We start from the raw sequence: 22,385 nt of genomic DNA, 5'->3' as shown, positions 1-22,385 counted from the left end.
ACCTATTACGCCACTGAGTATGATAAAAAATTTTTTTCCATATTTTCAGGTTTTCCCGCCACGTCGAGACAGTGAACGTAAAGTTTATTTTCAGCGAGTAATCATTTCTTTCAGATCTCCTTTAAATATAATTCAGAGAACTTCCGTGATGATTCCACGGAAGTGTAATCCGGAGTTTTAAGATAACAAAATATAACGATGGTGCATATTTTTGTGGGAATGGTTCCACCAGACAGCGGTCTCCTTGGGTTAATCTGAGGCGGTCCTTTCGGGTGGGTATCTGGAATGTCCTATTCAAAGAGAGAATGATCACCTGTCTCTTATCATCTGAGCTCAAGCGTTTGGACATCGGTATTGCAGCACTCTCTGAGGTTCGGAGACTGGATTGCGGCGAGATCATGGTGGGTGGTTTCACCTACTATTGGTCTGGTTGCTCTGATGGTTACCATACTCAAGGAGTTTCTGTAGCTGTGTCCAATAAGCTGACCCCAATGATAATTGAGGATACACTGGTCAACGAGCGTATTATGAGACGAAGGATTCCTTAACTTTGCAAGAAGTCATGGACTTAGGGTGGCCGGTTCATGGTTTCAGCGCCCACAAGCTCATCGCTGGACTTGGTATTGCAACGCTGGCAGTGTGGCAAAGGAGATAGACCATGTCCTCGTTGACGATCGCTGGAGGATGATCCAGAACTGCAGGGTCGACCCGAGTGCTCAGTTCCTCAATACTGACCACCGTCTTGTTGTAGCAACTCTAAACCTGCACCTTAAATCCTGGAGAATTGCATCATCCCAGCCTAGGCTGGATGTTGGCAAGCTCAAGGATGAGAGAGTAGCTGAGGAGTTTGCGAACAGGCTGAGTGGACAATTGGGGGGTCTGGGTGCTTTGGGGGATCCTGAAGAGTTGTGGAGTGCCTTCAAGACCACCGTCCTTGATGTTGCTGGTGGATTTCTTTGAACTCACCGCAGGGCAAAGAAGAACTTTGTCTCTCAAGGAACACTGGATACCATTGACCAGAGTCGCAGGGCCAGGCTGAATGGCAGAGCTGAGCTGTTCAAGGAGCTGAGGCATAAAACTGTACGTGCACTAAGGGTGGACAAGGAGGCCTCTGAGCGAGGCAACTGTGAGGGGGTAGAGCATCACCTGTGGACAGGTGATTCTCGTCCCGCTTACAGAGGAATTCGCGCATTGCGTTCATCCAAGCCCATCCCTCTGAGCACTGCAGTTAGAGCAGAGAGTGGTAGGCTCTTGACAGTGGAGTCTGAATTAAAGGCCCGCGGGCCAGATACTTTGAGTGGTTGTACCAGGCTGATCCCCCAGCTGTCGAGTTGGATGTCAAGGGTGTTACCCTGTTGCTGACCCTCCTATCAACTGAAGTCCACCTTCGCTTGTGGAAATACGTGCTGCGGTGAACCAGTTGAAACGAGATAAAGCTCCAGGGATCTGTGTCATCCATGCTGAACTTCTCAAGGCTGGTGGAAATGCTGCACTCGTGTCGTTGCATGCAGCTTTGTGCTCTGCCTGGAACACAGGCATCATCCCAACTGATTGGAAGAGGGGCCTTGTTGTCCCTCTCTGGAAAGGAAAGGGTGATCGCCAAGACTGCAACAACTACCGAGGGGTGACGTTGCTCTCAGTGCCGGGCAAGGTCTTTGCTCAGATAATTCTTGATAGGGTTCGGCACCATTTGCTTGAGCACCAGCGTCCAGAGCAGTCAGGCTTTACACCAAAGAGGTCAACGATTGACTGTATCCTTGCTCTTCGTGTCCTCACCGAACGCAGATGATAGTTTCGGCAGGGGCTGCTTGCAGCCTATGTTGATCTCTGTTAAGCGTTCGATTCAGTGAATCGGGATGCCCTCTCGAGGATTCTTGGTCTTCGTGGGGTGCCACCAAAACTGATCGATCTGATGTCTGAACTCTACTCTGGTACTGAGAGTGCTGTGAAATGTGGTAGTGCCATCTCTGACTTATTTACAGTTGTTACTGGAGTTTGTCAGGGGTGTGTACTGGCCCCCCACACTTTTCAGCACTTGTATTGACTGGATTTTAGGGAGGATGTTGGAGAGATCAAGCTGCGCTGCATCGTTTGGGAATGTCAAGATCTCTGACCTTGATTTTGCAGATGATGCAATCATCTTTGCGGAGACTTTAGATATCTTTTTGGGGGCCCTCGCGGTGCTGAATGAGGAGTCGGAGCCGCTGGGATTACGGGTTTCTTGGGCCAAAACTAAGATCCAGGCTTTCAATGACATTTTGGATGCTGCTGTCCTGTCTGTGTCTGTTTGTGGTGAGGATGTTGAGGTGGTGGAGAGATTCACTTACCTTGGCAGTGATATTCATGTCTCTGCTGGCTGTGAGTCAGAGGTCAAAAGACGTCTGGGTCGGGCCTGGGGAGTCATGGATTCACTGAATCGTTGGGTGTGGCACTGCCGGTACCTGTACGGGAGGACAAAAGTCTGAGTCTTCAGGTCCTTGGTGCTTCCAATCTTGCTCTATGGATGCGAGACTTGGACTCTGACCAAGGATCTGAGACAGAGACTTAATTCCTTTGGTACCAGGTCTCTTCAGAGAATCCTTGGCTATCGCTGGTCGGATTTTGTGTCCAACGAGCGGTTGCTGAGAGAGATCCAGATGAGATTTGTTACCTGCATAATCCGTGAGCGTCAGTTGCGGCTGTATGGACATGTGGCTCGTTTTCCTGATGCTGATCCTGCTCACCAGATTCTCTCAGCGAGGGAGTCTTGTGAGTAGAGGAGGCCATTGGGCCTACCACGTGCCTCGTGGTTGCAGCTGGTTCACCAGCATCTCAAGGAGATGGGGATGGGCCTGGCATCTGCCTGGGGGATGGCGAGACGGAGGCCCCTGGAGTACCCGTGGAAAGTGGACACAGTGACGCGCTGTTCTGGCACATGCTCCCACACCTGACCTGAATAGTTCCTCGGGTTTAATGAATCTCCAACGATAAATATCAGTGTGCGTCAGTCAATCCGTCAATCAGAGTGGCTCCTCCATACCTCCAAAACCATGACACCTGGTGGCACCAAACGTTGCACGCAGACAAAGGGAACTCCAAGGTAGTGCATTGAGTCAAAACTGTGTGTTTGGGTTCATTTAAACCCCCTTTTTGAAGATTATTAACGGCCTTATTTCATCATCATCATTCTCATCATCATTCGACATCGGGTTAAGCCCCTGGTCACCTCCTCAAATTATACACCACCAGAACCGCTGATTTTCCTTTTGGCACAATCCATATTTCTGGTGCTGCCGCTTTGAGTTCAGTGATATAACACCCTGACCACTCTCGGATGTTCTCAACCAAACTAATCTTGGTCGAGTTACAAACGACGACATCCTTCCAGAAAACCATGCACAACAGCTGCTGCCAGGCAACAGTACCGAATCACGTGGCCCAGCCACAAAACTTCCCTTCCATCACATTACTACTGCTGAGGTTCCATCGGTTGCTGATCCTCTCCATTTCACTCTTGTTTCGAATACGATCGTGCCACTTGATGTTGAGGAGGGGCTGCCATAAAGTTCGTCTGAAGCTGTCTAATGGCCTGATGTCTTTTGCCTTCAACGACAAGGTGGTGGCACCGTACAGTACTCTTGACATGATTCGTGCCTGAGAAAGCTATGCTTTTGTTTCTTGGTTGACATTGGGTAGAACACATGTATTTACAGTGCGGAATGGTGGATTTCCCATATCTATCCGCATTCGCACCTCCTTGCTGTCATCTGGAGTGTGGTTGATCGATACATCCAGGTGCTTGAAAGATATGATGTGGGGTTTTGGAAGGAAGTGGTAGGTGAGAGTTCAGCCCATCCTGACTGCACTACATCACACCAATTTATCAACACAAGGTCAAAAGAAGAAAATGCAAAATGTTTTAAAATTATTATTATTTTTAAACAGTGTTTCATGTTTTATTATTGTTGTAGTTCCCCCCCCCCCCGCCCCCTCAGCGGAGGGCGCATGAGCTTGGGTAAAAATGCACACACCATCAAACACACAACACCCCTTGACGAGACCACCAACAACACTCCGTATATGTACACCCAATCATCCATCAATACTCAAGCTCCCAAAAAGTCCTGTCAACATCCTGATACCCCTCCATCTCAAATACTTCCAGGTACCGATCTACTTCCAATTTCTACTTATCTCCGGTTTCTGCTGCCACAACCTTTCCAGGGAGACCATTCCATACATTAACTGCTCTCTGAGTGAAGGACTCCTGTCGTACTCCCGTCTAACTCTTCTCAAACAGAAAATATTCACAGAGGAGGAACTATGAATAAGAGATGAACAAACTGAAGAGGTAATAAATGATTGGTCACCTTTAAATGGCAACCTTTCACCAATGCCACAATGGAACGCTGGGACATACGTTTGGGATGAGATTCCCAGAGTACAAACTCCCAAAGAAATGGAAGAACCAACAGAACTTACTGGTGCTTCAGAGAAAATAGAAAAAGAGAGGAAAACAGAAACAGATGAGATTTCAAATTTTATCACAACAACAGAAACAGAAATTGGGGAACAGATTGGAGAATTGAGTGAAGAAACAAAACAGAAAACTCCACAACAGGACTGGACAATGAGAAAAGGAAATGCCACAGCAGCATGATGAAATGAAGAGGAAAATGATGGACACAGTGAAGAAGAGGAAGAGGAGGTTGACAATGAAGAACATCCGTGAGAAGATGAGCCAGCAAAGAAAAGAGAGGAAATCAGATTAATATCACCCAAACTTAGACCACATCGTCACCGAATAAACAATAAACAGCTGAAGATACAAGCAAGGACAATCAATGAAGTAGTCATTAAAATGTTCCCAAAATCACATAATTTAAGAAGTTACCGATGTGAATTTTGCGGCAGCACTGAATGACCAAGAGATGATAACAGGTAAACGAAGACACCAAAATATACATCTGATAACCTGTCCAAAAACAAAACATCACCATGGAAACCGACTGAAAGTTAGAGGGAGATGTGTGGGTTCAATTTGATTCAGGTTCACGCATTCGGGGATATTTATCATCATTTCCATAACATGATAACATGAGGACATTTTAATGATACTATCCGAACGTCCACCACCGACTGAATTTGTTTCACTATCAGTAGTTTATCCGTGCTGGAGTTCAAACATATTGAGGGTAATGAGAATATTCGTACGAATTTGTTGTTCATAACGGACATCAGCCAGCTCTGGATGTAGTACCTTGATCTCAGATATTAATAAGTCTCCCAATCACCTCCTCGCTCCTCTTCCTTGAATGGATTCCTTCCACAACACTCTTTGCTTTCTCTCCCCTTTATTTCTCGATTATCTTTGACGAGATATCGGAAAACGCTGCTTGTAGGAATCGCACAGCCACAAAGTTTGAAAATGTCAGTTGTTTGTCTGGTTGCCAGGGTAACAAGAGGCACGGTCTTTGTGATGCAACAAGCATTGTGACGCACAGTTCAAACCGGTTGATAATGATAATATGAGTTATTTTGAAGGGAATTATAAAGCAGGATCAGAAGGGAATTATAAATTGGATTGCTCTGTCTCCCAAAATGTAACTTTAAATGCTGAGTGTTGACAAGAAAGCAGCACGGACCATTTTTAAAGTATTTGCCATGACCCAGCAGGGATTCGAACCGCGGACCTCCCAGACTCAGACCTATTACGCCACTGAGTATGATAAAAAATTTTTTTCCATATTTTCAGGTTTTCCCGCCACGTCGAGACAGTGAACGTAAAGTTTATTTTCAGCGAGTAATCATTTCTTTCAGATCTCCTTTAAATATAATTCAGAGAACTTCCGTGATGATTCCACGGAAGTGTAATCCGGAGTTTTAAGATAACAAAATATAACGATGGTGCATATTTTTGTGGGAATGGTTCCACCAGACAGCGGTCTCCTTGGGTTAATCTGAGGCGGTCCTTTCGGGTGGGTATCTGGAATGTCCTATTCAAAGAGAGAATGATCACCTGTCTCTTATCATCTGAGCTCAAGCGTTTGGACATCGGTATTGCAGCACTCTCTGAGGTTCGGAGACTGGATTGCGGCGAGATCATGGTGGGTGGTTTCACCTACTATTGGTCTGGTTGCTCTGATGGTTACCATACTCAAGGAGTTTCTGTAGCTGTGTCCAATAAGCTGACCCCAATGATAATTGAGGATACACTGGTCAACGAGCGTATTATGAGACGAAGGATTCCTTAACTTTGCAAGAAGTCATGGACTTAGGGTGGCCGGTTCATGGTTTCAGCGCCCACAAGCTCATCGCTGGACTTGGTATTGCAACGCTGGCGGTGTGGCAAAGGAGATAGACCATGTCCTCGTTGACGATCGCTGGAGGATGATCCAGAACTGCAGGGTCGACCCGAGTGCTCAGTTCCTCAATACTGACCACCGTCTTGTTGTAGCAACTCTAAACCTGCACCTTAAATCCTGGAGAATTGCATCATCCCAGCCTAGGCTGGATGTTGGCAAGCTCAAGGATGAGAGAGTAGCTGAGGAGTTTGCGAACAGGCTGAGTGGACAATTGGGGGGTCTGGGTGCTTTGGGGGATCCTGAAGAGTTGTGGAGTGCCTTCAAGACCACCGTCCTTGATGTTGCTGGTGGATTTCTTTGAACTCACCGCAGGGCAAAGAAGAACTTTGTCTCTCAAGGAACACTGGATACCATTGACCAGAGTCGCAGGGCCAGGCTGAATGGCAGAGCTGAGCTGTTCAAGGAGCTGAGGCATAAAACTGTACGTGCACTAAGGGTGGACAAGGAGGCCTCTGAGCGAGGCAACTGTGAGGGGGTAGAGCATCACCTGTGGACAGGTGATTCTCGTCCCGCTTACAGAGGAATTTGCGCATTGCGTTCATCCAAGCCCATCCCTCTGAGCACTGCAGTTAGAGCAGAGAGTGGTAGGCTCTTGACAGTGGAGTCTGAATTAAAGGCCCGCGGGCCAGATACTTTGAGTGGTTGTACCAGGCTGATCCCCCAGCTGTCGAGTTGGATGTCAAGGGTGTTACCCTGTTGCTGACCCTCCTATCAACTGAAGTCCACCTTCGCTTGTGGAAATACGTGCTGCGGTGAACCGGTTGAAACGAGATAAAGCTCCAGGGATCTGTGTCATCCATGCTGAACTTCTCAAGGCTGGTGGAAATGCTGCACTCGTGTCGTTGCATGCAGCTTTGTGCTCTGCCTGGAACACAGGCATCATCCCAACTGATTGGAAGAGGGGCCTTGTTGTCCCTCTCTGGAAAGGAAAGGGTGATCGCCAAGACTGCAACAACTACCGAGGGGTGACGTTGCTCTCAGTGCCGGGCAAGGTCTTTGCTCAGATAATTCTTGATAGGGTTCGGCACCATTTGCTTGAGCACCAGCGTCCAGAGCAGTCAGGCTTTACACCAAAGAGGTCAACGATTGACTGTATCCTTGCTCTTCGTGTCCTCACCGAACGCAGATGATAGTTTCGGCAGGGGCTGCTTGCAGCCTATGTTGATCTCTGTTAAGCGTTCGATTCAGTGAATCGGGATGCCCTCTCGAGGATTCTTGGTCTTCGTGGGGTGCCACCAAAACTGATCGATCTGATGTCTGAACTCTACTCTGGTACTGAGAGTGCTGTGAAATGTGGTAGTGCCATCTCTGACTTATTTACAGTTGTTACTGGAGTTTGTCAGGGGTGTGTACTGGCCCCCCACACTTTTCAGCACTTGTATTGACTGGATTTTAGGGAGGATGTTGGAGAGATCAAGCTGCGCTGCATCGTTTGGGAATGTCAAGATCTCTGACCTTGATTTTGCAGATGATGCAATCATCTTTGCGGAGACTTTAGATATCTTTTTGGGGGCCCTCGCGGTGCTGAATGAGGAGTCGGAGCCGCTGGGATTACGGGTTTCTTGGGCCAAAACTAAGATCCAGGCTTTCAATGACATTTTGGATGCTGCTGTCCTGTCTGTGTCTGTTTGTGGTGAGGATGTTGAGGTGGTGGAGAGATTTACTTACCTTGGCAGTGATATTCATGTCTCTGCTGGCTGTGAGTCAGAGGTCAAAAGACGTCTGGGTCGGGCCTGGGGAGTCATGGATTCACTGAATCGTTGGGTGTGGCGCTGCCGGTACCTGTACGGGAGGACAAAAGTCTGAGTCTTCAGGTCCTTGGTGCTTCCAATCTTGCTCTATGGATGCGAGACTTGGACTCTGACCAAGGATCTGAGACAGAGACTTAATTCCTTTGGTACCAGGTCTCTTCAGAGAATCCTTGGCTATCGCTGGTCGGATTTTGTGTCCAACGAGCGGTTGCTGAGAGAGATCCAGATGAGATTTGTTACCTGCATAATCCGTGAGCGTCAGTTGCGGCTGTATGGACATGTGGCTCGTTTTCCTGATGCTGATCCTGCTCACCAGATTCTCTCAGCGAGGGAGTCTTGTGAGTAGAGGAGGCCATTGGGCCTACCACGTGCCTCGTGGTTGCAGCTGGTTCACCAGCATCTCAAGGAGATGGGGATGGGCCTGGCATCTGCCTGGGGGATGGCGAGACGGAGGCCCCTGGAGTACCCGTGGAAAGTGGACACAGTGACGCGCTGTTCTGGCACATGCTCCCACACCTGACCTGAATAGTTCCTCGGGTTTAATGAATCTCCAACGATAAATATCAGTGTGCGTCAGTCAATCCGTCAATCAGAGTGGCTCCTCCATACCTCCAAAACCATGACACCTGGTGGCACCAAACGTTGCACGCAGACAAAGGGAACTCCAAGGTAGTGCATTGAGTCAAAACTGTGTGTTTGGGTTCATTTAAACCCCCTTTTTGAAGATTATTAACGGCCTTATTTCATCATCATCATTCTCATCATCATTCGACATCGGGTTAAGCCCCTGGTCACCTCCTCAAATTATACACCACCAGAACCGCTGATTTTCCTTTTGGCACAATCCATATTTCTGGTGCTGCCGCTTTGAGTTCAGTGATATAACACCCTGACCACTCTCGGATGTTCTCAACCAAACTAATCTTGGTCGAGTTACAAACGACGACATCCTTCCAGAAAACCATGCACAACAGCTGCTGCCAGGCAACAGTACCGAATCACGTGGCCCAGCCACAAAACTTCCCTTCCATCACATTACTACTGCTGAGGTTCCATCGGTTGCTGATCCTCTCCATTTCACTCTTGTTTCGAATACGATCGTGCCACTTGATGTTGAGGAGGGGCTGCCATAAAGTTCGTCTGAAGCTGTCTAATGGCCTGATGTCTTTTGCCTTCAACGACAAGGTGGTGGCACCGTACAGTACTCTTGACATGATTCGTGCCTGAGAAAGCTATGCTTTTGTTTCTTGGTTGACATTGGGTAGAACACATGTATTTACAGTGCGGAATGGTGGATTTCCCATATCTATCCGCATTCGCACCTCCTTGCTGTCATCTGGAGTGTGGTTGATCGATACATCCAGGTGCTTGAAAGATATGATGTGGGGTTTTGGAAGGAAGTGGTAGGTGAGAGTTCAGCCCATCCTGACTGCACTACATCACACCAATTTATCAACACAAGGTCAAAAGAAGAAAATGCAAAATGTTTTAAAATTATTATTATTTTTAAACAGTGTTTCATGTTTTATTATTGTTGTAGTTCCCCCCGCCCGGCCCCTCAGCGGAGGGCGCATGAGCTTGGGTAAAAATGCACACACCATCAAACACACAACACCCCTTGACGAGACCACCAACAACACTCCGTATATGTACACCCAATCATCCATCAATACTCAAGCTCCCAAAAAGTCCTGTCAACATCCTGATACCCCTCCATCTCAAATACTTCCAGGTACCGATCTACTTCCAATTTCTACTTATCTCCGGTTTCTGCTGCCACAACCTTTCCAGGGAGACCATTCCATACATTAACTGCTCTCTGAGTGAAGGACTCCTGTCGTACTCCCGTCTAACTCTTCTCAAACAGAAAATATTCACAGAGGAGGAACTATGAATAAGAGATGAACAAACTGAAGAGGTAATAAATGATTGGTCACCTTTAAATGGCAACCTTTCACCAATGCCACAATGGAACGCTGGGACATACGTTTGGGATGAGATTCCCAGAGTACAAACTCCCAAAGAAATGGAAGAACCAACAGAACTTACTGGTGCTTCAGAGAAAATAGAAAAAGAGAGGAAAACAGAAACAGATGAGATTTCAAATTTTATCACAACAACAGAAACAGAAATTGGGGAACAGATTGGAGAATTGAGTGAAGAAACAAAACAGAAAACTCCACAACAGGACTGGACAATGAGAAAAGGAAATGCCACAGCAGCATGATGAAATGAAGAGGAAAATGATGGACACAGTGAAGAAGAGGAAGAGGAGGTTGACAATGAAGAACATCCGTGAGAAGATGAGCCAGCAAAGAAAAGAGAGGAAATCAGATTAATATCACCCAAACTTAGACCACATCGTCACCGAATAAACAATAAACAGCTGAAGATACAAGCAAGGACAATCAATGAAGTAGTCATTAAAATGTTCCCAAAATCACATAATTTAAGAAGTTACCGATGTGAATTTTGCGGCAGCACTGAATGACCAAGAGATGATAACAGGTAAACGAAGACACCAAAATATACATCTGATAACCTGTCCAAAAACAAAACATCACCATGGAAACCGACTGAAAGTTAGAGGGAGATGTGTGGGTTCAATTTGATTCAGGTTCACGCATTCGGGGATATTTATCATCATTTCCATAACATGATAACATGAGGACATTTTAATGATACTATCCGAACGTCCACCACCGACTGAATTTGTTTCACTATCAGTAGTTTATCCGTGCTGGAGTTCAAACATATTGAGGGTAATGAGAATATTCGTACGAATTTGTTGTTCATAACGGACATCAGCCAGCTCTGGATGTAGTACCTTGATCTCAGATATTAATAAGTCTCCCAATCACCTCCTCGCTCCTCTTCCTTGAATGGATTCCTTCCACAACACTCTTTGCTTTCTCTCCCCTTTATTTCTCGATTATCTTTGACGAGATATCGGAAAACGCTGCTTGTAGGAATCGCACAGCCACAAAGTTTGAAAATGTCAGTTGTTTGTCTGGTTGCCAGGGTAACAAGAGGCACGGTCTTTGTGATGCAACAAGCATTGTGACGCACAGTTCAAACCGGTTGATAATGATAATATGAGTTATTTTGAAGGGAATTATAAAGCAGGATCAGAAGGGAATTATAAATTGGATTGCTCTGTCTCCCAAAATGTAACTTTAAATGCTGAGTGTTGACAAGAAAGCAGCACGGACCATTTTTAAAGTATTTGCCATGACCCAGCAGGGATTCGAACCGCGGACCTCCCAGACTCAGACCTATTACGCCACTGAGTATGATAAAAATTTTTTCCATATTTTCAGGTTTTCCCGCCACGTCGAGACAGTGAACGTAAAGTTTATTTTCAGCGAGTAATCATTTCTTTCAGATCTCCTTTAAATATAATTCAGAGAACTTCCGTGATGATTCCACGGAAGTGTAATCCGGAGTTTTAAGATAACAAAATATAACGATGGTGCATATTTTTGTGGGAATGGTTCCACCAGACAGCGGTCTCCTTGGGTTAATCTGAGGCGGTCCTTTCGGGTGGGTATCTGGAATGTCCTATTCAAAGAGAGAATGATCACCTGTCTCTTATCATCTGAGCTCAAGCGTTTGGACATCGGTATTGCAGCACTCTCTGAGGTTCGGAGACTGGATTGCGGCGAGATCATGGTGGGTGGTTTCACCTACTATTGGTCTGGTTGCTCTGATGGTTACCATACTCAAGGAGTTTCTGTAGCTGTGTCCAATAAGCTGACCCCAATGATAATTGAGGATACACTGGTCAACGAGCGTATTATGAGACGAAGGATTCCTTAACTTTGCAAGAAGTCATGGACTTAGGGTGGCCGGTTCATGGTTTCAGCGCCCACAAGCTCATCGCTGGACTTGGTATTGCAACGCTGGCGGTGTGGCAAAGGAGATAGACCATGTCCTCGTTGACGATCGCTGGAGGATGATCCAGAACTGCAGGGTCGACCCGAGTGCTCAGTTCCTCAATACTGACCACCGTCTTGTTGTAGCAACTCTAAACCTGCACCTTAAATCCTGGAGAATTGCATCATCCCAGCCTAGGCTGGATGTTGGCAAGCTCAAGGATGAGAGAGTAGCTGAGGAGTTTGCGAACAGGCTGAGTGGACAATTGGGGGTCTGGGTGCTTTGGGGGATCCTGAAGAGTTGTGGAGTGCCTTCAAGACCACCGTCCTTGATGTTGCTGGTGGATTTCTTTGAACTCACCGCAGGGCAAAGAAGAACTTTGTCTCTCAAGGAACACTGGATACCATTGACCAGAGTCGCAGGGCCAGGCTGAATGGCAGAGCTGAGCTGTTCAAGGAGCTGAGGCATAAAACTGTACGTGCACTAAGGGTGGACAAGGAGGCCTCTGAGCGAGGCAACTGTGAGGGGTAGAGCATCACCTGTGGACAGGTGATTCTCGTCCCGCTTACAGAGGAATTCGCGCATTGCGTTCATCCAAGCCCATCCCTCTGAGCACTGCAGTTAGAGCAGAGAGTGGTAGGCTCTTGACAGTGGAGTCTGAATTAAAGGCCCGCGGGCCAGATACTTTGAGTGGTTGTACCAGGCTGATCCCCCAGCTGTCGAGTTGGATGTCAAGGGTGTTACCCTGTTGCTGACCCTCCTATCAACTGAAGTCCACCTTCGCTTGTGGAAATACGTGCTGCGGTGAACCGGTTGAAACGAGATAAAGCTCCAGGGATCTGTGTCATCCATGCTGAACTTCTCAAGGCTGGTGGAAATGCTGCACTCGTGTCGTTGCATGCAGCTTTGTGCTCTGCCTGGAACACAGGCATCATCCCAACTGATTGGAAGAGGGGCCTTGTTGTCCCTCTCTGGAAAGGAAAGGGTGATCGCCAAGACTGCAACAACTACCGAGGGGTGACGTTGCTCTCAGTGCCGGGCAAGGTCTTTGCTCAGATAATTCTTGATAGGGTTCGGCACCATTTGCTTGAGCACCAGCGTCCAGAGCAGTCAGGCTTTACACCAAAGAGGTCAACGATTGACTGTATCCTTGCTCTTCGTGTCCTCACCGAACGCAGATGATAGTTTCGGCAGGGGCTGCTTGCAGCCTATGTTGATCTCTGTTAAGCGTTTGATTCAGTGAATCGGGATGCCCTCTCGAGGATTCTTGGTCTTCGTGGGGTGCCACCAAAACTGATCGATCTGATGTCTGAACTCTACTCTGGTACTGAGAGTGCTGTGAAATGTGGTAGTGCCATCTCTGACTTATTTACAGTTGTTACTGGAGTTTGTCAGGGGTGTGTACTGGCCCCCCACACTTTTCAGCACTTGTATTGACTGGATTTTAGGGAGGATGTTGGAGAGATCAAGCTGCGCTGCATCGTTTGGGAATGTCAAGATCTCTGACCTTGATTTTGCAGATGATGCAATCATCTTTGCGGAGACTTTAGATATCTTTTTGGGGGCCCTCGCGGTGCTGAATGAGGAGTCGGAGCCGCTGGGATTACGGGTTTCTTGGGCCAAAACTAAGATCCAGGCTTTCAATGACATTTTGGATGCTGCTGTCCTGTCTGTGTCTGTTTGTGGTGAGGATGTTGAGGTGGTGGAGAGATTTACTTACCTTGGCAGTGATATTCATGTCTCTGCTGGCTGTGAGTCAGAGGTCAAAAGACGTCTGGGTCGGGCCTGGGGAGTCATGGATTCACTGAATCGTTGGGTGTGGCGCTGCCGGTACCTGTACGGGAGGACAAAAGTCTGAGTCTTCAGGTCCTTGGTGCTTCCAATCTTGCTCTATGGATGCGAGACTTGGACTCTGACCAAGGATCTGAGACAGAGACTTAATTCCTTTGGTACCAGGTCTCTTCAGAGAATCCTTGGCTATCGCTGGTCGGATTTTGTGTCCAACGAGCGGTTGCTGAGAGAGATCCAGATGAGATTTGTTACCTGCATAATCCGTGAGCGTCAGTTGCGGCTGTATGGACATGTGGCTCGTTTTCCTGATGCTGATCCTGCTCACCAGATTCTCTCAGCGAGGGAGTCTTGTGAGTAGAGGAGGCCATTGGGCCTACCACGTGCCTCGTGGTTGCAGCTGGTTCACCAGCATCTCAAGGAGATGGGGATGGGCCTGGCATCTGCCTGGGGGATGGCGAGACGGAGGCCCCTGGAGTACCCGTGGAAAGTGGACACAGTGACGCGCTGTTCTGGCACATGCTCCCACACCTGACCTGAATAGTTCCTCGGGTTTAATGAATCTCCAACGATAAATATCAGTGTGCGTCAGTCAATCCGTCAATCAGAGTGGCTCCTCCATACCTCCAAAACCATGACACCTGGTGGCACCAAACGTTGCACGCAGACAAAGGGAACTCCAAGGTAGTGCATTGAGTCAAAACTGTGTGTTTGGGTTCATTTAAACCCCCTTTTTGAAGATTATTAACGGCCTTATTTCATCATCATCATTCTCATCATCATTCGACATCGGGTTAAGCCCCTGGTCACCTCCTCAAATTATACACCACCAGAACCGCTGATTTTCCTTTTGGCACAATCCATATTTCTGGTGCTGCCGCTTTGAGTTCAGTGATATAACACCCTGACCACTCTCGGATGTTCTCAACCAAACTAATCTTGGTCGAGTTACAAACGACGACATCCTTCCAGAAAACCATGCACAACAGCTGCTGCCAGGCAACAGTACCGAATCACGTGGCCCAGCCACAAAACTTCCCTTCCATCACATTACTACTGCTGAGGTTCCATCGGTTGCTGATCCTCTCCATTTCACTCTTGTTTCGAATACGATCGTGCCACTTGATGTTGAGGAGGGGCTGCCATAAAGTTCGTCTGAAGCTGTCTAATGGCCTGATGTCTTTTGCCTTCAACGACAAGGTGGTGGCACCGTACAGTACTCTTGACATGATTCGTGCCTGAGAAAGCTATGCTTTTGTTTCTTGGTTGACATTGGGTAGAACACATGTATTTACAGTGCGGAATGGTGGATTTCCCATATCTATCCGCATTCGCACCTCCTTGCTGTCATCTGGAGTGTGGTTGATCGATACATCCAGGTGCTTGAAAGATATGATGTGGGGTTTTGGAAGGAAGTGGTAGGTGAGAGTTCAGCCCATCCTGACTGCACTACATCACACCAATTTATCAACACAAGGTCAAAAGAAGAAAATGCAAAATGTTTTAAAATTATTATTATTTTTAAACAGTGTTTCATGTTTTATTATTGTTGTAGTTCCCCCCCCCCGCCCCCTCAGCGGAGGGCGCATGAGCTTGGGTAAAAATGCACACACCATCAAACACACAACACCCCTTGACGAGACCACCAACAACACTCCGTATATGTACACCCAATCATCCATCAATACTCAAGCTCCCAAAAAGTCCTGTCAACATCCTGATACCCCTCCATCTCAAATACTTCCAGGTACCGATCTACTTCCAATTTCTACTTATCTCCGGTTTCTGCTGCCACAACCTTTCCAGGGAGACCATTCCATACATTAACTGCTCTCTGAGTGAAGGACTCCTGTCGTACTCCCGTCTAACTCTTCTCAAACAGAAAATATTCACAGAGGAGGAACTATGAATAAGAGATGAACAAACTGAAGAGGTAATAAATGATTGGTCACCTTTAAATGGCAACCTTTCACCAATGCCACAATGGAACGCTGGGACATACGTTTGGGATGAGATTCCCAGAGTACAAACTCCCAAAGAAATGGAAGAACCAACAGAACTTACTGGTGCTTCAGAGAAAATAGAAAAAGAGAGGAAAACAGAAACAGATGAGATTTCAAATTTTATCACAACAACAGAAACAGAAATTGGGGAACAGATTGGAGAATTGAGTGAAGAAACAAAACAGAAAACTCCACAACAGGACTGGACAATGAGAAAAGGAAATGCCACAGCAGCATGATGAAATGAAGAGGAAAATGATGGACACAGTGAAGAAGAGGAAGAGGAGGTTGACAATGAAGAACATCCGTGAGAAGATGAGCCAGCAAAGAAAAGAGAGGAAATCAGATTAATATCACCCAAACTTAGACCACATCGTCACCGAATAAACAATAAACAGCTGAAGATACAAGCAAGGACAATCAATGAAGTAGTCATTAAAATGTTCCCAAAATCACATAATTTAAGAAGTTACCGATGTGAATTTTGCGGCAGCACTGAATGACCAAGAGATGATAACAGGTAAACGAAGACACCAAAATATACATCTGATAACCTGTCCAAAAACAAAACATCACCATGGAAACCGACTGAAAGTTAGAGGGAGATGTGTGGGTTCAATTTGATTCAGGTTCACGCATTCGGGGATATTTATCATCATTTCCATAACATGATAACATGAGGACATTTTAATGATACTATCCGAACGTCCACCACCGACTGAATTTGTTTCACTATCAGTAGTTTATCCGTGCTGGAGTTCAAACATATTGAGGGTAATGAGAATATTCGTACGAATTTGTTGTTCATAACGGACATCAACCAGCTCTGGATGTAGTACCTTGATCTCAGATATTAATAAGTCTCCCAATCACCTCCTCGCTCCTCTTCCTTGTATGGATTCCTTCCACAACACTCTTTGCTTTCCCCTTTATCTCTCGATTATCTTTGACGAGATATCGGAAAACGCTGCTTGTATGAATCGCACAGCCACAAAATTTGAAAATGTCAGTTGTTTGTCTGGTTGCCAGGGTAACAAGAGGCATGGTCTTTGTGATGCAACAAGCATTGTGACGCACAGTTCAAACCGGTTGATAATGATAATATGAGTTATTTTGAAGGGAATTATAAAGCAGGATCAGAAGGGAATTATAAATTGGATTGCTCTGTCTCCCAAAATGTAACTTTAAATGCTGAGTGTTGGCAAGGAAGCAGCACGGACCATTTTTAAAGTATTTGCCATGACCCAGCAGGGATTCGAACCGCCGACCTCCCAGACTCAGACCTATTACGTCACTGAGTATGATAAAAAAAATTTTTTCCCATATTTTCAGGTTTTCCCCCCACGTCGAGACAGTGAACGTAAAGTTTATTTTCAGCGAGTAATCACTTCTTTCAGATCTCCTTTAAATATAATTCAGAGAATTTCCGTGATGATTCCATGGAAGTGTAATTCGGAGTTTTGAAGATAAAATATAACGATGGTGCATATTGTTGTGGGAATGCTTCCACCAGACAGCGGTCTCCTTGGGTTAACCTGAGGCGGTCCTTTCGGGTGGGTATCTGGAATGTCCGATTCAAAGAGAGGATGATCACCTGTCTCTGTTATCATCTGAGCTCAAGCGTTTGGACATCGGTATTGCAGCTCTCTCTGAGGTTCGGAGACTGGATTGCGGCGAGATCATGGTGGGTGGTTTCACCTACTATTGGTCTGGTCGCTCTGATGGTGACCATACTCAAGGAGTTGCTGTAGCTGTGTCCAATAAGCTGACCCCAATGAGAATTGAGGATACACCGGTCAACGAGCGTATATTGAGACGAAGGATTCGTCACTCCTTAGGTGTCATTTCCCTGGTCTCTGTTTATGCTCTGACTGAGGCGAGTGATCTCACCATGAAAGATGCATTCTACACCACGCTCGAGTCTGTGGTTGATCAGTGCCCCAGACGAGATACACTTCTAGTCTTGGGGGATTTCAATGCATCGACTGGAACTGATAGGGATGGTTATGAGGTGTGTGTTGGTCCCCATGGGTCAGGAACTATGAACCAGAATAGCACAAAGTTCCTTAACTTTGCAAGAAGTCATGGACTTAGGGTGGCCGGTTCATGGTTTCAGTGCCCAAAAGCTCATCGCTGGACTTGGTATTCCAATGCTGGCGGTGTGGCAAAGGAGATTGACCATGTCCTCGTTGACGGTCGCTGGAGGATGATCCAGAACTGCAGGGTCGACTGGAGTGCTCAGTTCCTCAATACTGACCACCGGCTTGTTGTAACAACTCTAAAGCTTCACCTTAAATCCTGGAGAATTGCATCATCCCAGCCTAGGCTGGATGTTGGCAAGCTCAAGGATGAGAGAGTAGCTGAGGAGTTTGCGAACAGGCTGAGTGGACAATTGGGGGGGTCTGGGTGCTTTGGAGGATCCTGAAGAGTTGTGGAGTGCCTTCAAGACCACCGTACTTGATGTTGCTGGTGGATTTCTTTGAACTCACCGCAGGGCAAAGAAGAACTTTGTCTCTCAAGGAACACTGGATACCATTGACCAGAGACACAGGGCCAGGCTGAATGGCAGAGCTGAGCTGTTCAGGGAGCTGAGGCGTAAAACTGTACGTGCACTAAGGGTGGACAAGGAGGCCTCTGAGCGAGGAATCTGTGAGGGGGTAGAGCATCACCTGTGGACAGGTGATTCTTGTCCGGCTTACAGAGGAATTCGCGCATTGCGTTCATCCAAGCCCATCCCTCGGAGCACTGCAGTTTGAGCAGAGAGTGGTAGGCTCTTGACAGTGAAGTCTGAATTAAAGGCCCGCTGGGCCGGATACTTTGAGTGGTTGTACCAGGCTGATCCCTCAGCTGTCGAGTTGGATGTCAAGGGTGTTACAATCCCTGTTGCTGACCCTCCTTTCAACTGAAGTCCACCTTCGCTTGTGGAAATACGTGCTGCAGTGAAACGGTTGAAACGGTGTAGAGCTCCAGGGATCTGTGTCATCCATGCTGAACTTCTCAAGGCTGGTGGAAATGCTGCACTCATGTCATTGCATGCAGCTTTGTGCTCTGCCTGGAACACAGGCATCATCCCAACTGACTGGAAGAGGGGCCTTGTTGTCCCTCTCTGGAAAGGAAAGGGTGATCGCCAAGACTGCAACAACTACCGAGGGGGGACGCTGCTCTCAGTGCCGGGCAAGGTCTTTGCTCAGATAATTCTTGATAGGCTTTGGCACCATTTGCTTGAGCACCAGCGTCCAGAGCAGTCAGGCTTTACACCAAAGAGGTCAACGATTGACCGTATCCTTGCTCTTCGTGTGCTCACCGAACGCAGATGATAGTTTCGGCAGGGGCTGCTTGCAGCCGATGTTATTCTCTGTTCAGCGTTCGATTCAGTGAATCGGAATGCCCTCTGGAGGATTCTTGGTCTTCGTGGAGCGCCACCAAAACTGATCGATCTGATGTCTGAACTCTACTCTGGTACTGAGAGTGCTGTGAAATGTGGTAGTGCCATCTCTGACTTATTTCCAGTTGTTACTGGAGTTCGTCAGGGGTGTGTACTGGCCCCCACACTTTTCAGCACTTGTATTGACTGGATTTTTGGGAGGATGTTGGAGAGATCAAGCTGCGGTGCATCGTTTGGGAATGTCAAGATCTCTGACCTTGATTTTGCAGATGATGCAGTCGTCTTTGCGGAGACTTTAGATATCTTTTTGGGGGCCCTCGCGGTGCTGAATGAGGAGTCGGAGCCGCTGGGATAACGGGTTTCTTGGGTCAAAACTAAGATCCAGGCTTTCAATGACATCTTGGATGCTGCTGTCCTGTATGTGTCTGTTTGTGGTAAGGATGTTGAGGTCGTGGAGAGATTCACTTACCTTGGCAGTGATATTCATGTCTCTGCTGGCTGTGAGTCAGAGGTCAATAGACGTCTGAGTCGGGCCTGGGGAGTCATGGATTCACTGGATCATTGGGTGTGGCGCTGCCGTTACCTGTGCGGGAGGACAAAAGTCTGAGTCTTCAGGTCCTTGGTGCATCCAATCTTGCTCTAATGATGCAAGACTTGGACTCTGACCAAGGATCTGAGACAGGGACTTAATTCCTTTGGTACCAGGTCTCTTCGGAGAATCCTTGGCTATCCCTGGTCGGATTTTGTGTCCAACGAGCGGTTGCTGAGAGAGATCCGGATGAGATTTGTTACCTGCATAGTCCGTGAGCGTCAGTTGCGGCTGTATGGACATGTGGTTCGTTTTCCTGATGCTGATCCTGCTCACCAGATTCTCTCATCGAGGGAGTGTCGTGAGTAGAGGAGGCCAGTCAGCCTACCATGTGCCTCGTGGTTGCAGCAGGTTCACCAGCATCTCAAGGAGATGGGGATGGGCCTGGCATCTGCCTGGGGGATGGCAAGTCAGAGGCCCCTGTAGTACCCGTGGAAAGTGGACGCAGTGACGCGCTGTTCTGGCACATGCTCCCACACCTGACCTGAATAGTTCCTCGGGTTTAATGAATCTCCAACGATAAATATCAGTGTGCGTCAGTCAATCCGTCAATCAGAGTGGCTCCTCCATACCTCCAAAACCATGACACCTGGTGGCACCAAACGTTGCACGCAGACAAAGGGAACTCCAAGGTAGTGCATTGAGTCAAAACTGTGTGTTTGGGTTCATTTAAACCCCCTTTTGAAGATTATTAACGGCCTTATTTCATCATCATCATTCTCATCATCATTCGACATCGGGTTAAGCCCCTGGTCACCTCCTCAAATTATACACCACCAGAACCGCTGATTTTCCTCTTGGCACAATCCATATTTCTGCTGCTGCCACTTTGAGTTCAGTGATATAAATAACACCCTGACCACTCTCGGATGTTCTCAACCAAACGAATCTTTGGTCGAGCTACAAACGATGACATCCATCCAGAAAACCATTCACAACAGCTGCTGCCAGGCCACAGTACCGAATCACGTGGCCCAGCCACAAAACTTCCCTTCCATCACATTACTACTGCTGAGGTTCCATCGGTTGCTGATCCTCTCCATTACACTCTTGTTTCTAATATGATCGTGCCACTTGATGTTGAGGAGGGGCTGCCATAAAGTTCGTCTGAAGCTGTCTCATGGCCTGATGTCTTTTGCCTTCAACGACAAGGTGGTGGCACCGTACAGTACTCTTGACATGATTCGTGCCTGAGAAAGCTGTGCTTTTGTTTCTTGGTTGACATTGGGTAGAACACATGCATTTACAGTGCGGAATGGTGGATTTCCCATGTCTATCCGCATTCGCACCTCCTTGCTGTCATCTGGAGTGTGGTTGATCGATACATCCAGGTGCTTGAAAGATATGATGTGGGGTTTTGGAAGGAAGTGGTAGGTGAGAGTTCAGCCCATCCTGACTGCACTACATCACACCAATTTATCAACACAAGGTCAAAAGAAGAAAATGCAAAATGTTTGAAAATTATTATTATTTTTGAACAGTGTTTCATGTTTTATTATTTTTGTAGTTTCCCCCCCCCCCGCCCCCTCAGGGAAGGGCGCATGAGCTTGGGTAAAAAACACACACCATCAAACACACAACACCCTTTGACGAGACCACCAACAACACTCCGTATTTGTGCACCCAATCATCCATCAATACTCAAGCTCCCAAAAAGTCCTGCCAACATCCGGATACCCCTCGATCTCAAATACTTCCAGGTACCGATCTACTTCCAATTTATACTTATCTCCGGTTTCTGCTGCCACAACCTTTCCAGGGAGACCATTCCATACATTAACTGCTCTCTGAGTGAAGGACTCCTGTCGTACTCCCGTCTAACTCTTCTCAAACAGAAAATATTCACAGAGGAGGAACTATGAATAAGAGATGAACAAACTGAAGAGGTAATAAATGATTGGTCACCTTTAAATGGCAACCTTTCACCAATGCCACAATGGAACGCTGGGACATACGTTTGGGATGAGATTCCCAGAGCACAAACTCCCAAAGAAAAGGAAGAACCAACAGAACTTACTGGTGCTACAGAGAAAATAGAACAAGAGAGGAAAACAGAAACAGATGAGATTTCAAATTTTATCACAACAACAGAAACAGAAATTGGGGAACAGATTGGAGAATTGAGTGAAGAAACAAAACTGAAAACTCCACAACAGGACTGGACAATGAGAAAAGGAAATGCCACAGCAGCATGATGAAATGAAGAGGAAAATGATGGACACAATGAAGAAGAGGAAGAGGAGGTTGACAATGAAGAACATCCGTGAGAAGATGAGCCAGCAAAGAAAAGAGAGGAAATCAAATTAATATCACCCAAACTTAGACCACATCGTCACCGAATAAACAATAAACAGCTGAAGATACAAGCAAGGACAATCAATGAAGTAGTCATTAAAATGTTCCCCAAATCACATAATTTAAGAAGTTAACGATGTGAGTTTTGCGGCAGCACTGAATGACCGAGAGATAATAACAGGTAAACGAAGACACAAAAATATACATCTGATAACCTGTCCAAAAACAAAACATCACCATGGAAACCAACTGAAAGTTAGAGGGAGATGCATGGGTTCAATTTGATTCAGGTTCACGCATTCGGGGATATTTATCATCATTTCCATAACATGATAACATGAGGACATTTTAATG

At 46.8% G+C, this 22,385-nt stretch overlaps 1 long non-coding RNA gene across 1 annotated transcript in view; it reads left to right on the top strand.

Moving 5' to 3' along the window:
• LOC147023863 (uncharacterized) overlaps positions 1-22,385 on the top strand; it is a 57,575-nt gene that overhangs the window by 28,610 nt on the left and 6,580 nt on the right. The gene's annotated exons all lie outside the window — the stretch shown is intronic.

The sequence above is a fragment of the Eptatretus burgeri genome, chromosome 7 (assembly GCF_056783735.1).
Source record: "Eptatretus burgeri isolate ZD-2024b chromosome 7, Ebu_testis_v1, whole genome shotgun sequence".
NCBI classification, from domain to species: domain Eukaryota; kingdom Metazoa; phylum Chordata; class Myxini; order Myxiniformes; family Myxinidae; genus Eptatretus; species Eptatretus burgeri.
This window is presented reverse-complemented; position numbering and strand designations above follow the sequence as displayed.